The sequence below is a fragment of the Mustela lutreola genome, chromosome X (genome assembly GCF_030435805.1).
Source record: "Mustela lutreola isolate mMusLut2 chromosome X, mMusLut2.pri, whole genome shotgun sequence".
Lineage (NCBI taxonomy): Eukaryota > Metazoa > Chordata > Mammalia > Carnivora > Mustelidae > Mustela > Mustela lutreola.
Genome location: NC_081308.1, coordinates 98,829,308 through 98,841,915, shown reverse-complemented (window position 1 = coordinate 98,841,915; position 12,608 = coordinate 98,829,308). Strand labels below are relative to the sequence as shown.

The window sequence follows — 12,608 nt, the reverse complement described above, 5'->3', positions numbered from 1 at the left end:
CCTATTCTGTCATTATTTTTTGGTCATTTATTTATTTGCACTATTAAATAAAAGTTATATGTGGAGGAATTTTTTTTTTTTAAAGGAAATATGGCTGTTTTGGTTACCTTCGTTAGAAGCATTCAATACATATTTACTGAACAACTAGGAACTAGTTGTATAGAGACAAGTAAAGCATACTTCCTGTTCTTAAGGAAATCACCTACTAAGGAGAGAACCCGATATGTGAGAGCTTAGAGTCAGGGCCAAACTTAAAGGAGTGACAGAGTAGGCAATGATTAGTATGCTGAGATTCAAAGGGAAGCAAAAATGAACCAAAACCCAAACCAAAAACCTCTGGCCTTTGACTAGGTCTGAAATATCATTAAGATTTTTTTTCCTTTGGACTTTATACATTCTTTGATTTTGGGGTTCCAGGTACAAGTGACTTTGGGAAGAATAACACATTAAGTAATATCACTTGCACTTTAATGAAAATTTATTTCTTTATTATTTAGGGTACAAGGTAAGTTGCCATATTCAAGACACCTCGGAATATTATGGCTCAAGTAACAGACCAAAGGCGAGCAGGCAGCACTGCAGCAGGCCATCCGTGGCCCAGAATCCTTCTACCCCGTTGCTTTGCCATTTCCTAGTGCGTTGACTTTGTGGTCAGATATGGTCCTTACTGTCATGTCTGTGGAATAGCCTACTGGTTGAGTGAGGGGAGAGAAGGAAGAGGACAAGAGATTTTCTTGTCAAAACATGATCCAAATGTTGCACATATCGCTGTGTTTGCATATCATCCTCTAAATTTCTGTCATATCTTCATATCAAACTGCAAAGCAGTCTGGAAAATACAGTCTTTGATTGGGAAGCTGTGTACCCAGCTAAAGTTCATGAGTTTCAGTTACCAAAAGAAAGAAGGGGAATATGGATACTGAGAAAAAATTAGCAGTCTTTATCACAGTGTATCAGACAAATTTATCTTGATAAGCTTCCTGAAAAACCTAGGCCTTTCCAAATAGGTGGCTATTTGATGCATAAAGAAACAATTATAAAGAAGGTTGACTTGTCAAGGATGTTTTCTGGCATCAAGCAATTATCCAGGCTCAGATTCTCTGACCCCAATTTTGTGGATGTTCATTACTAAGGCATGGACCTGGATGTCAGGTCCACCTATATTTTATTTCTCTTGAATCTTTTAAAGATTTTATTTATTTATTTGGGAGAGAGGGCAAAAGAGTACAAGCAGGGGAAGCAGCAGAGGGAGAGGAAGAAGCAGACTCCCTACTGAGCAGGGAGCCTGATGAGGGACTCAATCTCATCATGACCTGAGCCAAAGGCAGACGCCTCACCATTTGAGCCACCCAGGCACCCTCTCTTGAATTTTTGACTTCTGGAAAGTGACTTAACCTATTGGATTTTGAATGATATCCATTTGTAAAACTGAAATGGCATCTATTTAGCTATCTCAGGGAGATAAATGGATAAAATAAACTAATACCTATGTTCCTGCTAGAGAGGTCAGGGATAGCACTTGTCTACCTTAGGTCCATTCCCTGATTAAATCATTTACCACTGGTGATTGAAATCAACTTCCAGTTCCTCTCCCCTCTCAGGAGGTCGGTGGTGTGGGCTGTTGGGGGTGGGGCTGATAGTTCTTACCCTCTAATCACATGGTGGCTTCCTCTGGCAACTGACCCCCATCCTGAAGCTATCTAGGAGCTCACCAATAGTCATCTCAGCATAAGCTCAGGTATGGTAGAAAGGGACTCATTATGAATAACAAAAGACACTTCTGTCACTCAGGAATTTCTAAGGGTTTTAGGAGCTCTGTGCCAGAAACTGGAGACAAAGACCAAATACAATTTTTTTACTATACCACAATTTGACAGCAGAAGCAAGAGTGACCCCCCAAACCATTTCTGCCTGAAGATATCCTTCTCATCACAAAGCAGATAGAATGAGTTGTTCTCTTCTCTGAGCTCCTTAGCTGACGAAGATTCTGTAGATTGTGTCAGAGTATGCTGTTCTTATTGCACTGTACTATAATTATTCAGTAGCCTCTAGCTTCCATAGCTCTAACTAGAATTGACCTACATGAGGTAGTCTTTGAATCCCCAGCATCTAGCACAGTGCTTCACACGTTGCTGCTCTGTAAATGGTTGAATGAATGTGAGTGAATAGAAAGCAGAGTCTGCCACTGCTGACCCCTGTGGTCTGTGGGTCTGTGTTTAAGCCTGTTTGGTGTCAATCTGGGGACTGGATCATACTGTTGCTATTTGTATTTTTCAGCTTGTGTGGGTTTCCTGAGAATCTCAGCTCTGGTATTCTGCTGTTGAATCTATGGTAGTCTGGAGGGGAATTTAAGACTCATAAATAGTTGGTTTCAGAATAAAAAGACTGGAATTCAGGGAAAGCAGGCTGTCTAGATGCCTTTTGTCTCACAGAGTTTGTTCTTTGTAAGACACTGCTTTTCTGTGCAATATGCCAAGCCTACCAAGTAATCTTCAGGTCAGTTTTCCAGGGGTGTCATATGAAAAGAAAAGCTCTCTGGACATTATAAGTTTGACATTTGCCTGAATGTTTAAAAACTGTTCTCAAATCCAGGAATTTTGTTAAGAGGTGTGTGTGTGTGTGTGTGTACACATAAAGAGTCAGTGGTTATTATTTTATTTTTTTAACATTTTGTTTTGTTTTGTTCTTGCTTATTTAGTGTCTTTTAAACTTACAAAGGAAATAACACTTTGGGGCACTAAATACTGACTTTGCTGATTACTTCATTTGAGCAGCAGTTCAGGAATACCCATTTCCTGTTTTGATGGTCTACAGAATAGGAGTTCTACAGCTTTACACAGCAAAAGAGATATCAAGATCCTTGCTAGTCAACGAGTTCAGCAACTGAGTTATCAGAGAATTCTAGCAATAGTGTGACTGCAGGGAAAGCACTGGGGTAGGTGTCAGGCCCACCTAGATTTTATTGAATTACTCTTGAATTTTTGACTTCTGGAAAGTAACAACCTATTGAAACTTGAGTGATATCCATTTGTAAAACTACCTAGTATCTACTTAGCTATCCCAAGGGGATAGTGGATAAAATGAAGTACTACACTTGATCTTAGCCAAAAGGCTGAGAAGCGATAAATTGAAGTACTATGTTCCTGCTAGAAAGGCCCCCAGGGATAGTACTTGGGTGCCCTTCGTCTGTCCTAGTTTCACTTTATGGTGTCAGGCTAGGAAGTCTCAGTTCTTACACAGCTCTGGCCCAGTGAGAGCCATTCTCTTTTACTAGGTAGAAGTCTGGAAGTAGCCTAGTGTGTGTTTTGCTTCTAGAATTGATTTGGGCCTCTGGGAAACTATGTAAGCATCAGGCTTTAGACTTTGTTTCTTACCTCACCATCTGCTGTTGGGTGTTTAATTGGACTTTGGCTTCCTTATGAAAGCTCAGTTCTGTGTGTCTCTGATGAAAGGAGGGCCCAGGCCTAAATCTTCTTGCCTAGTTTCTGCTGGCCCCCTTCCAGAACTGAATGTTGATTGCTTGCAGAATTTCTTGTATTATCTTGCTCAATTCTCCCAGAAATGTGACCTGATCCCCACTATCTTGAAGAACTTCCCCACCCCGAGGCTTTGATGTACCTCTTCATTTCATCCCTTCTGGGTGACACTGACCCTGCCCTGCATCAAATGTTGGTTTATAGTCTCTTGATTTTGGACTAACTTCCAGCTAAAGAGGGACTGTTCCAATTAGTCTTATCTAGCCTCCTTTCTCTGCACTAATCATGTTTACTTCCAAATTCTCTTTATTAGGAGTTGCAACATGTCATGTATTTGAGGCAGAGTAATGAATGCTAAGGTACAAGCACACAATTATCATTGGCAACTTCTATTGATATCAGTAGAAAGCCATCAAATAGGACTTGTAGTATATTAAAATAAGTTCTTTTTTTTTTTTTTAAAGATTATTTATTTGAGCTGAGAGAGAAAGAGGGAGAGAAATTATGGCAAAGAGAGGTAGGGGCAGAGGGTGAGGAAGAGGGACAAGTAGATTACTCACTGAGCACAGAGCTTGACACAGAGCTCAATCTCATGACCCTGAAATTATGACCTGAGCTGACACCAAGAGTCAGATGCCTAAATGACTGAGCCACCCAGGTGCCTTGGATTGTCTTTTTAATTTCTTTCTCTTCACACCATGAAACAAAGATTTGCCTATGTTTTCATGATTATGCTATAAAATCAAGATAGAAGTTCATATTTAATGAAATTTAACATCTGAGGCATGGTACATTATTGCTTTCAACTTTATTTTATTTTTTTAAAATTTTCCCAACTGTATTTTATTAACTATATTTAGCTTATGAATAAGCTAACATGAATAAATGCACTGTATCATTCCAAGATATGATTATACTTGCATTGAATTGTACCTTTCCATTAAAACTATAAAGTATAGTGTAATGAAATGTTTGCAAGGGTCAGGAAATTTGGGGAAAACAGGAAGCTTGAAGAAAACTTCATGGAGAGTATTTTTAATGGAAAAATATAAATAAACAGTTAATTGAAGTTGCAATCACAGGAAAAGGAAAGAAGATTTTGAGTCTTGGTCTTTTTCTTACCATCATGTCAGCAATTTTTTTTTTAAACATTTTATTTATTTATTTGACACAGAGAGAGAGATCACAGGTAAGCAGGGAGGCAGGCAGAGAGAGAGGGGTAAGCAGGCTCCCTGCTGAACAGAGAGCCTGATGCGGGGCTCGACCCCAGGACTCAGAGATCATGACTTGAGCCGAAGGCAGAGACTTAACCCACTGAGCCACCCAGGTGGCAAATTCTGATTGTGATATTCCTCATGTAGGTCTGATAAATGATTTTTGAAAAAATGATTGTGAAATAGACAAACTAGCTGACATCTGTAAAATACATACCGAATTCCCTAAACAATGCTCAATGTCTTCCCACCTCCCAGTTTCAATTTAGGTTGAAGCATCAACTATGCAGTGAATAAAAATGAAAAAAAAATCTTAGAGTAAAAGATAAAGTTAGTGATAGAAGGCTCTACCCACGGTCTTCTCTTCATTCAGATTCCTTACCGTTTATTTGTTCACATATTTATTGTAAAATGTATCTTTGGTATATGAGAGAATTTATCAAGTGTGAACCTGTGTTCTGAACCAAGGAAGGCACTTTTTAACCAGTGGAAATTAGGTGATATTATATGGATTGGGTTCAATCTCAATTTACTTATATTTTGGAATAAGTACCTGACATACTTTAGAAAAGCATCCAAAGTTCCCATCTTCTTATGGCTTTGCATGGTTCCCGGACATGGCAATTACTTTGGAGACTTAAAGGTTGAGGGGCAATTTGGAGACTTAAAGGTTGAGGGACAATTTGGTGACAATTTAAGTTTCTTTATTTACTTTTACCTGGGCTGAAATAAAATCTTGTTTGGTTATATGAAGATATATTTGATAAACTTTCAGTGGAGGAAAAAAACATATACATGACAATGTATTTTAATTACAGCACCAAAGATTTTAGAAATCAGAAATTTAGGACATCATTTAGTTCCAACTGCTAATTTTACATATGAGAAACTGACCACCTTTTTGGTGAAATGCAGAGGCAATCTTTACTTGGAATTTAAGGTTAAACTAGATGATTTCTGAGGTTCCTTTAATATTTTATTTTTTTGAAACTGAGTCCTAAAGAATTTAAGGAAATTGTCCAAGGTCACCTATACCTAGCTGATTGTGGGAGGGACACCCTAGAGTAGAACCTAGGTTTCCAGATTCCTTGTCCATTTATGACTCTTTTCATACTTAAGGTATTTGAAACTCAAAACAGTGAAGTACTTTGGATTGTATACTCTGAGGAAACAGCATAGACCTGGCAATCACATACTTACCTTTGGATTATCTTTTAATTCCCAATGTGGTGAGTCACGTAGTAAAATAACATTGGCATACTGAAATGCCATATCAGGAACTAATTAAAGGGGAAAGAAAATCAGATGAACTTCGTGATTTCCTCTGAAACTTTTGACAAATGTAACCTTGAATGCTGACCTGCTTTGAATGCAAATTTTCTCATGACAGTACATTCCGTGGATAAACCAGAGCTCCTCCTACAGAAAGTCTTCATTTCTTAGGTCATTTAAAATCCATTAAGCTAAGAAGCTGTTCATTGAGACAGATTTCAGTGGTATTTCAGAAGAATTTGAATATAACTGGACACATTATTCACTCACAGTAAGTCTGAAACTGAAGTTTCTGAGAGGGAATGTGGGGATGAAAGGTAACTTAGAAATAATTTTACAGATTTTAATAAAAAATGGGCTCAGAAATCTTTTTATAGCAAAAATCGTTTGAAATGATATATATTCATTTGAGGAAATACTGCTTTTTTGCATGCAGCTAATTAATAGGTGCTGGATAATCAATATGAATAACACTATTGCTTAATTTCTAGTTGTTCTTTTATTGGCCTTTATTTCCTATAAAAAATCATACCTCTTATAAGCAAAACTGGTCCTTTGGAAATGGTAAGGAAAACTGCATTTTAGAATTAAGTTTTCTGAAATTATTTTCTATGTGATTTTTTCCCCCCCTATAAATGAGAACTCTCTACTTTGCTGCAACTTTTCTCTATTTTGCTCAGAAATAACCATACGGCTCCTCTAAAATCAATGACAATATATTTTATATGATGTTTGGTTTTATTTATGGAACTTGCGTATCTTCTGTATGTGATGATTTCATTTACTTGTGTAGTATGGTTAAACACATATATAGTAGAGTTATTAAAATAAAAATTCCAATTTTCACTGTTTTTGTTCTGAAATGAACTAATATACATTTGATGCTTATCTTCTTCTGAAAAAAAAAAATACATAGTTAACACTTAAATCTGACCATCACTTTTATACATTGTACTCCCTTTGAATATTTCCAGATTCATTTTCTTTGTTTAACATGTAAGAGAGTATATGAAACCATGACATGAATACAGGGGATTTAGCAGCTTTTTTTTCCCCCTAAGATTTTATTTATTTGACAGACAGATCACAAGTAGGCAGAGAGGCAGGCAGAGAGAGGAGGAAGCAGGCTCCCCACAGAGCAGAGAGCCCTATGTGGGGCTCAATCCCAGGACCCTGGGATCATGACCTGAGCTGAAGGCAGAGCCTTTAACCCACTGAGCCACCCAGGCACCCCAGTAGCTGTTTTTTGATACAAATTTTATTAAAGTATGAAATGTTTAGAGAGTTTAAGACTTAAGTAAATTGCATAAAATTATTATTTTTTAAAGATTTTATTTATTTATTTGACAGAAACAGTGAGAGAGGGAACAGAAGCAGGGGGAGTGGAAGAGAGAGAAGCAGGCTCCAGCTGAGCAGGGATCCCCATGTGGGGCTCAATCCCAGGACCCTGGGATCATGACCTGAGTGGAAGGCAGGTGCTTAACGACTGAGCCACCCAGGCACCTCCTATTATTATTATTTTGAGCAGAGAATAATAAAGTAAGGACTAAGTGGTCTTCATCTTAGTTTCTTTATCTGTACATGTTAGTTTCTTTAATTGTAAAATGAGCCAAATGTCCTGATGAGGACTCATGTTGTGAAAGGCAATAGAAATGTTAAAAACAGGGGCACCTGAGTGGCTCAGTCTGTTAAGTGGCCAGCTCTTGATTTTTAGCTCAGGTCATGATCTTGGGTCCTGCAAGCCCTGCATAGGTCTCTGTGCTCAGCAGGGAGTCTGCTTATCTTCTCTCTCTCCCTCTTCCTCTGCCCCTCCTCCCACTCACATACTCTCTGTCTCTCAAATAAATAAATAAATCTTTTTTTTTTTTTTTTTTTTTTTAAGAACTGTTAAAAACTATTATTTAAGTGGTAGGATTAAACAAAAGGAGTGTGGAGAGAGTTGCTTATTCGTTTTGATGTATTTTTCTGGGTGTCTTTGAGGAATTAACAGGGGGTGACTGTTGCATGTGGAAGAAGTGGAAGGCAAGTAATAACAATTGAGTAATGCCCACTATGTTGCAGGCATTTACATGTACTATCTCATTTAATCACTTCCTAAACCCTATGATGACAAATATTGTTGCCTTCATTTTATAGATAAGAAAATTGAGGCATAGAGAGCTGAAGTGTCTTGCCCAGATCTCTATGGCTGCAATAGCCATGCTGTTTCCATCATTCCATGCTGCTTCTAGTCTAGGGTCACACTGAAGCAAAGCTGAGAGGAAAAGCTGTTTGGAATTTCTTTCTTTCATTCTCGCTGTATAATCAAGACTTATGCTGGGTAGATGGATAATGTCCAGGATCATAGAGTATGACCAATCACACTACAGGTGCCTACCTGGGATGATTTAGGAGATGGCTGACAGGTGCCTGCCCACAGATGTTCTCTTCATTGACCTGTCTCAGACCACTTGACCTGTCTCAGTCCCTTTGCCTAAGATTTTACCATGGAAGTCACTACTTTGGATATGGAAGTGTTCTGTTTGTTCTGTTTTTCTTTGCCAGTGGGGATATTGGGGGGACTTTTGAATGCACATATCCCTAGGAAGGTTCATAGATTAAGTCTTTTATCACATAATACCTTAACAGGGAGCATGGAATAGAAGAAATAACTCATATTTTGGAGCCAGAGAAACTGGCAATTGAATTCTGATTCCACCACATCCTAGCTGTTTAACTTGCCTATGATACTGCATCTTTCAGAGCTCTCATTTTCTTCTTGAGTAAAACAGAGATAGGAGTTCCTGTGCACAGTCGGTTAAGCATCCAGCTCTTAGTTGCGCCTCAGGTTGTGATCTCATAGGTTGTGAGATTGAGCCCCGTGTTAGGCTCCATGGACTCTCTCTCCCTCTCCCTCTGCTCCACCAACCCTACCTACGTTCTCTCTCTCTCTCTAACATAAATAAATACATCTTTTAAAAAAACAGAGATAATAATGCATATGCATAGGCCCTTATTATAGTAATCAATATGTTGAACATCTGGTATGGGTTGCTGTGATAGAGTCGGAAGAGCACTGGAATGGAATTCAGGAGACTTGGTGTTCTGCCATATTTGTTTCATTTATTCAGGTAAGTATTGAGTATCTACTATGTGTCTTGCACTGTGCTAGGCACTGAGGGTACAACATAAACCATTTGAAGTTCTTGCTTCCTTATATCTTAAATTCTAGCTTCTTGCTAACCTAACTATATCCATATTCTGGTCATGCAGAACAGTATTAATATTCTTCACATTTTAGTGATTGGAATCTAAGGGTTACATTTTGAGCAAAATACATATAGTGGTGAGCAAAATGAATATGATCCCTGACCTCACTGAGTTTATAGTCTAATGGAGTAGAAGTTAATCTGGTAATCCCACAAATTAGTATAAGATTAAAACCATTACAAGTCTTTAAAGGAAACATAGTGCTCATAAAGCAGGGGGCCTCATTTCAAGTTCAACAGGGGCCTCATTTCAACTTCTCTCAGCAAGTAACATTTGAGCTGAAATCTGAAGCATGAACAGGTATTAGCCAGGTTATCCTTCTACAGGTCTTTACTCAGAGTCTTCTGGATTCTCCTAAATTCTTTTACATCCTCCTTGGTGGCTATTGCAAACCTTCTCCTCTGCTTTTGAGCATTCTACTCAGCTACTACATATTTATTCTCAGGAGGTAAGCTTTTCTCCTATTTCACACAGAAAATAAATGCCATCAGATGTGCCTGAACCTCTTATCCACCAACCTCACTGTCTTTTATAAACACATCAATTTTCGTCTTCATCCATGCTTTTGTCTTGTCTCAGAGCCCTCTGTCAGTCCAAATTCAATTTTTCCACTTTTGTTTTAGATTACATGCTGGCCTTTAGCTTTTTCAGGGATTTCTTTACATAATTATTCTCTTTCTCTTCCTTTACTCTCTTCCACTTTCTCAGCAAAGAAAAAAAAAGATACTTTTTTTTTTTTTTTAAAGATTTTTATTTATTGGAGAGAGAGAGGAAACACAAGAAGAGGGCATAGGAGAGGGAGAAACAGGTTTCCTGCTAAGCAGAGAGCCCTATGCAGGGCTCTGTCCCAGGAGCCTGGGATTGTGACCTGAGCCGAAGGCAGACACTTAACGACTGAGCCACCCAGGCACCCCAAGATACCTTTTCTTTCTTTCTTTCTTTCTTTCTTTCTTTCTTTCTTTCTTTCTTTCTTTCTTTCTAAGATTTTATTTATTTATTTGACAGAGAAAGAGAGAGACAGCGAAAGAAGGGAACACAAGCAGGGGGAGTGGGAGAGGGAGAAGCAGGCCTTCCACTGAGCAGGGAGCCTGATGCGGGGCTCAATCCCAGGAACACTGGGATCATGACCTGAGCGAAAGGCCCAATGAGTGAGCTACCCAGGCACCCCAAGATACCTTTTCTTAACCTTTCTCTGTACAACCAAGACCAGCACAATCTATACAACTAAACTTCGATAAAAAGTGGTCTATACATGTAACTACCTTTATCAAAGTCACTACTTATTTCCTTTCCTTTTTTTTTTTCTAAAAGATTTTATTCATTTGAAAGAGAGAAGCAAGAGAGCATGAGCAGGGAGGAGGGAGAGGGAGTGGGAGAAGCAGACTCCCTGCTGAGTAGGGATCAAGACCACGAGACCCTTGGGATCATGACCTAAGACAAAAGCAGATGCTTAACCCATTCAGCTACCCAGGCATTCCTTACTTATTTCCAAGTACAACAGAACCATTGCAGTTTTGTCTTACTTTCCCCCATGCCATCCCTGTTGGCATCTGAGGTTTTAATACCTTTTCCTTGAAATCTTCTACTTCAGTAGTTTTCCTCAGTACTGTTTCCTGTCAATACCAGTTATTACCATCAGTACTAAGTCAGAGTCTTTTTTTTTTTTAAAGATTTTATTTATTTATTTGTCAGAGAGAGAGCGAGCGAGAGCGAGCATAGGCAGACAGAGTGGAAGGCAGAGTCAGAGGGAGAAGCAGGCTCCCTGCGGAGCAAGTAGCCCGATGTGGGACTCGATCCCAGGATGCTGGGATCATGACCTGAGCCAAAGGCAGCTGCTTAACCAACTGAGCCACCCAGGCGTCCCTAAGTCAGAGTCTTTTAACATGGCTCAGATAGCATGCCTAAGTATATCTTACACTGCCACCAAATCAAACCACTTGTAGATGTTTGAATTCATTAAGCTTTCTCACTTCTCTGCTTTTGCCTAATCAGTTTCCATTGAGGAGGAATCCTTCCCTCATATTCCCTGCCCCTGCAAAAATGTACTCCATATATATGAGATAGTTTAGGTACTACTTCTCTGAGGATTCTTACTTGACCATTTCCATCTCCCCGGACCAGTTTAGGTACCTGTCCTCTGTGCTTCTAAGTGCTTGTCTCAGTCTTAGAATTTACCACACCTTATTATAACTGAAGGTAGTATGAAGTTAGTCTGCAACTTTGGTATCCAAGAAATTTCACATTTTAATATGTTCTTTAAGCTACCCTGTATTCAGCGTTCCGCCAAGAAAGTAAGATATGCAATTTCAGTTAATACTTGATCCTCCTACCATGTTATGCAAATATTCTGAGGCCTTAGGCAACACCAAAATACTAGAGAGGCCCTTTTGGTCACTGATCTTTACCTTCTGTCAATTCTCTGATACAGTCTCTGAGATACTATTTTGTCTCAACCAAGGATGGTCCTTTCAGGTTTGCCCCTTTATAGGCTGCTACCATTGAATGCTGAGCTGTTCTCTCTGCCAGACCCTTGACTTCTTTTTTTCTAAAGTATTTGTTCTTTCTGGGATGCCTGGGTGTCTCAGATGGTTAAGCTTCTGCCTTTGGCTCAGGTTATGATCCCAGGGTCCTGGACCAAGCGCCACATCAGGCTCCCTCAACAGGAAGCCTACTTCTCCCTCTGCCTGCCTTGCCTACTGTTCTCCCTGCTTGTGCTCTCTCATGCTCTCTGTCAAATAAATAAATAAAGTCTTTTTTTTTTTTTTAAAGATTTATTTATTTATTTGACAGAGAGAGAGAGAGATCACAAGTAGGCAGAGAGGCAGGCAGAGAGAGAGGAAGGGAAGCAGGCTCCCTGCTGAGCAGAGAGCCCGACGCGGGACTCGATCCCAGGACCCTGAGACCATGACCCGAGCCGAAGGCAGCGGCCTAACCCACTGAGCCACCCAGGCGCCCAAAATAAAGTCTTTAAAAAGAAAAAGTATTTGTTCCTTTCCCTCCTGAGTACCCTAAAAGGAATTTCATTTGTCTTCTTAAGACTTGCATTGGCACTCCTAAGCATAATTTCTCCTATGAGCTTGATTTTTGGCAATACAAAAGCTAGGAGGGGAAGTCTGTGTGCACAATTTCTGCTTTTAGTCTTGGCAACAGGGGAAGAGGAAACCCCTTGGGTGAGGTAAGGAAAATTAAAAAAAGACTGGTTATCTTCTTGAAAACAGAGGGAGAAGAAAAAAAGCTTTGAGTAAAATACAAATAATTATCTCAAAATGTTGCCGTATACTTGTCTGTTTATGAGTCTCGTCTCTTCGTTAAATTGCAAGTGCCTTTTAAAGTGTTGTGGAATTTCATTACCTAATATTTCAATAGACAGTGCAGACATAATTCACAGTTTAGTCTG

At 39.2% G+C, this 12,608-nt stretch overlaps 1 protein-coding gene and 1 pseudogene across 2 annotated transcripts in view; one reads left to right on the top strand and one right to left on the bottom strand.

Moving 5' to 3' along the window:
• Positions 1-3,015: 3,015 nt before the first annotated feature.
• Positions 3,016-3,124, bottom strand: LOC131822430 (U2 spliceosomal RNA; annotated as a pseudogene).
• Positions 3,125-6,123: 2,999 nt separating this feature from the next.
• The window catches only part of IL13RA2 (interleukin 13 receptor subunit alpha 2), a 46,348-nt gene continuing 39,863 nt past the window's right edge, over positions 6,124-12,608 (top strand). The window contains exon 1 of one of the 2 annotated variants that reach the window (XM_059158271.1): positions 6,124-6,233. The gene's annotated coding sequence lies outside the window, so the exon portion shown is untranslated. Of the gene's footprint in view, positions 6,234-12,310; positions 12,387-12,608 lie in introns of those variants that run through there. The other variant, XM_059158274.1, reaches the window with a different exon arrangement.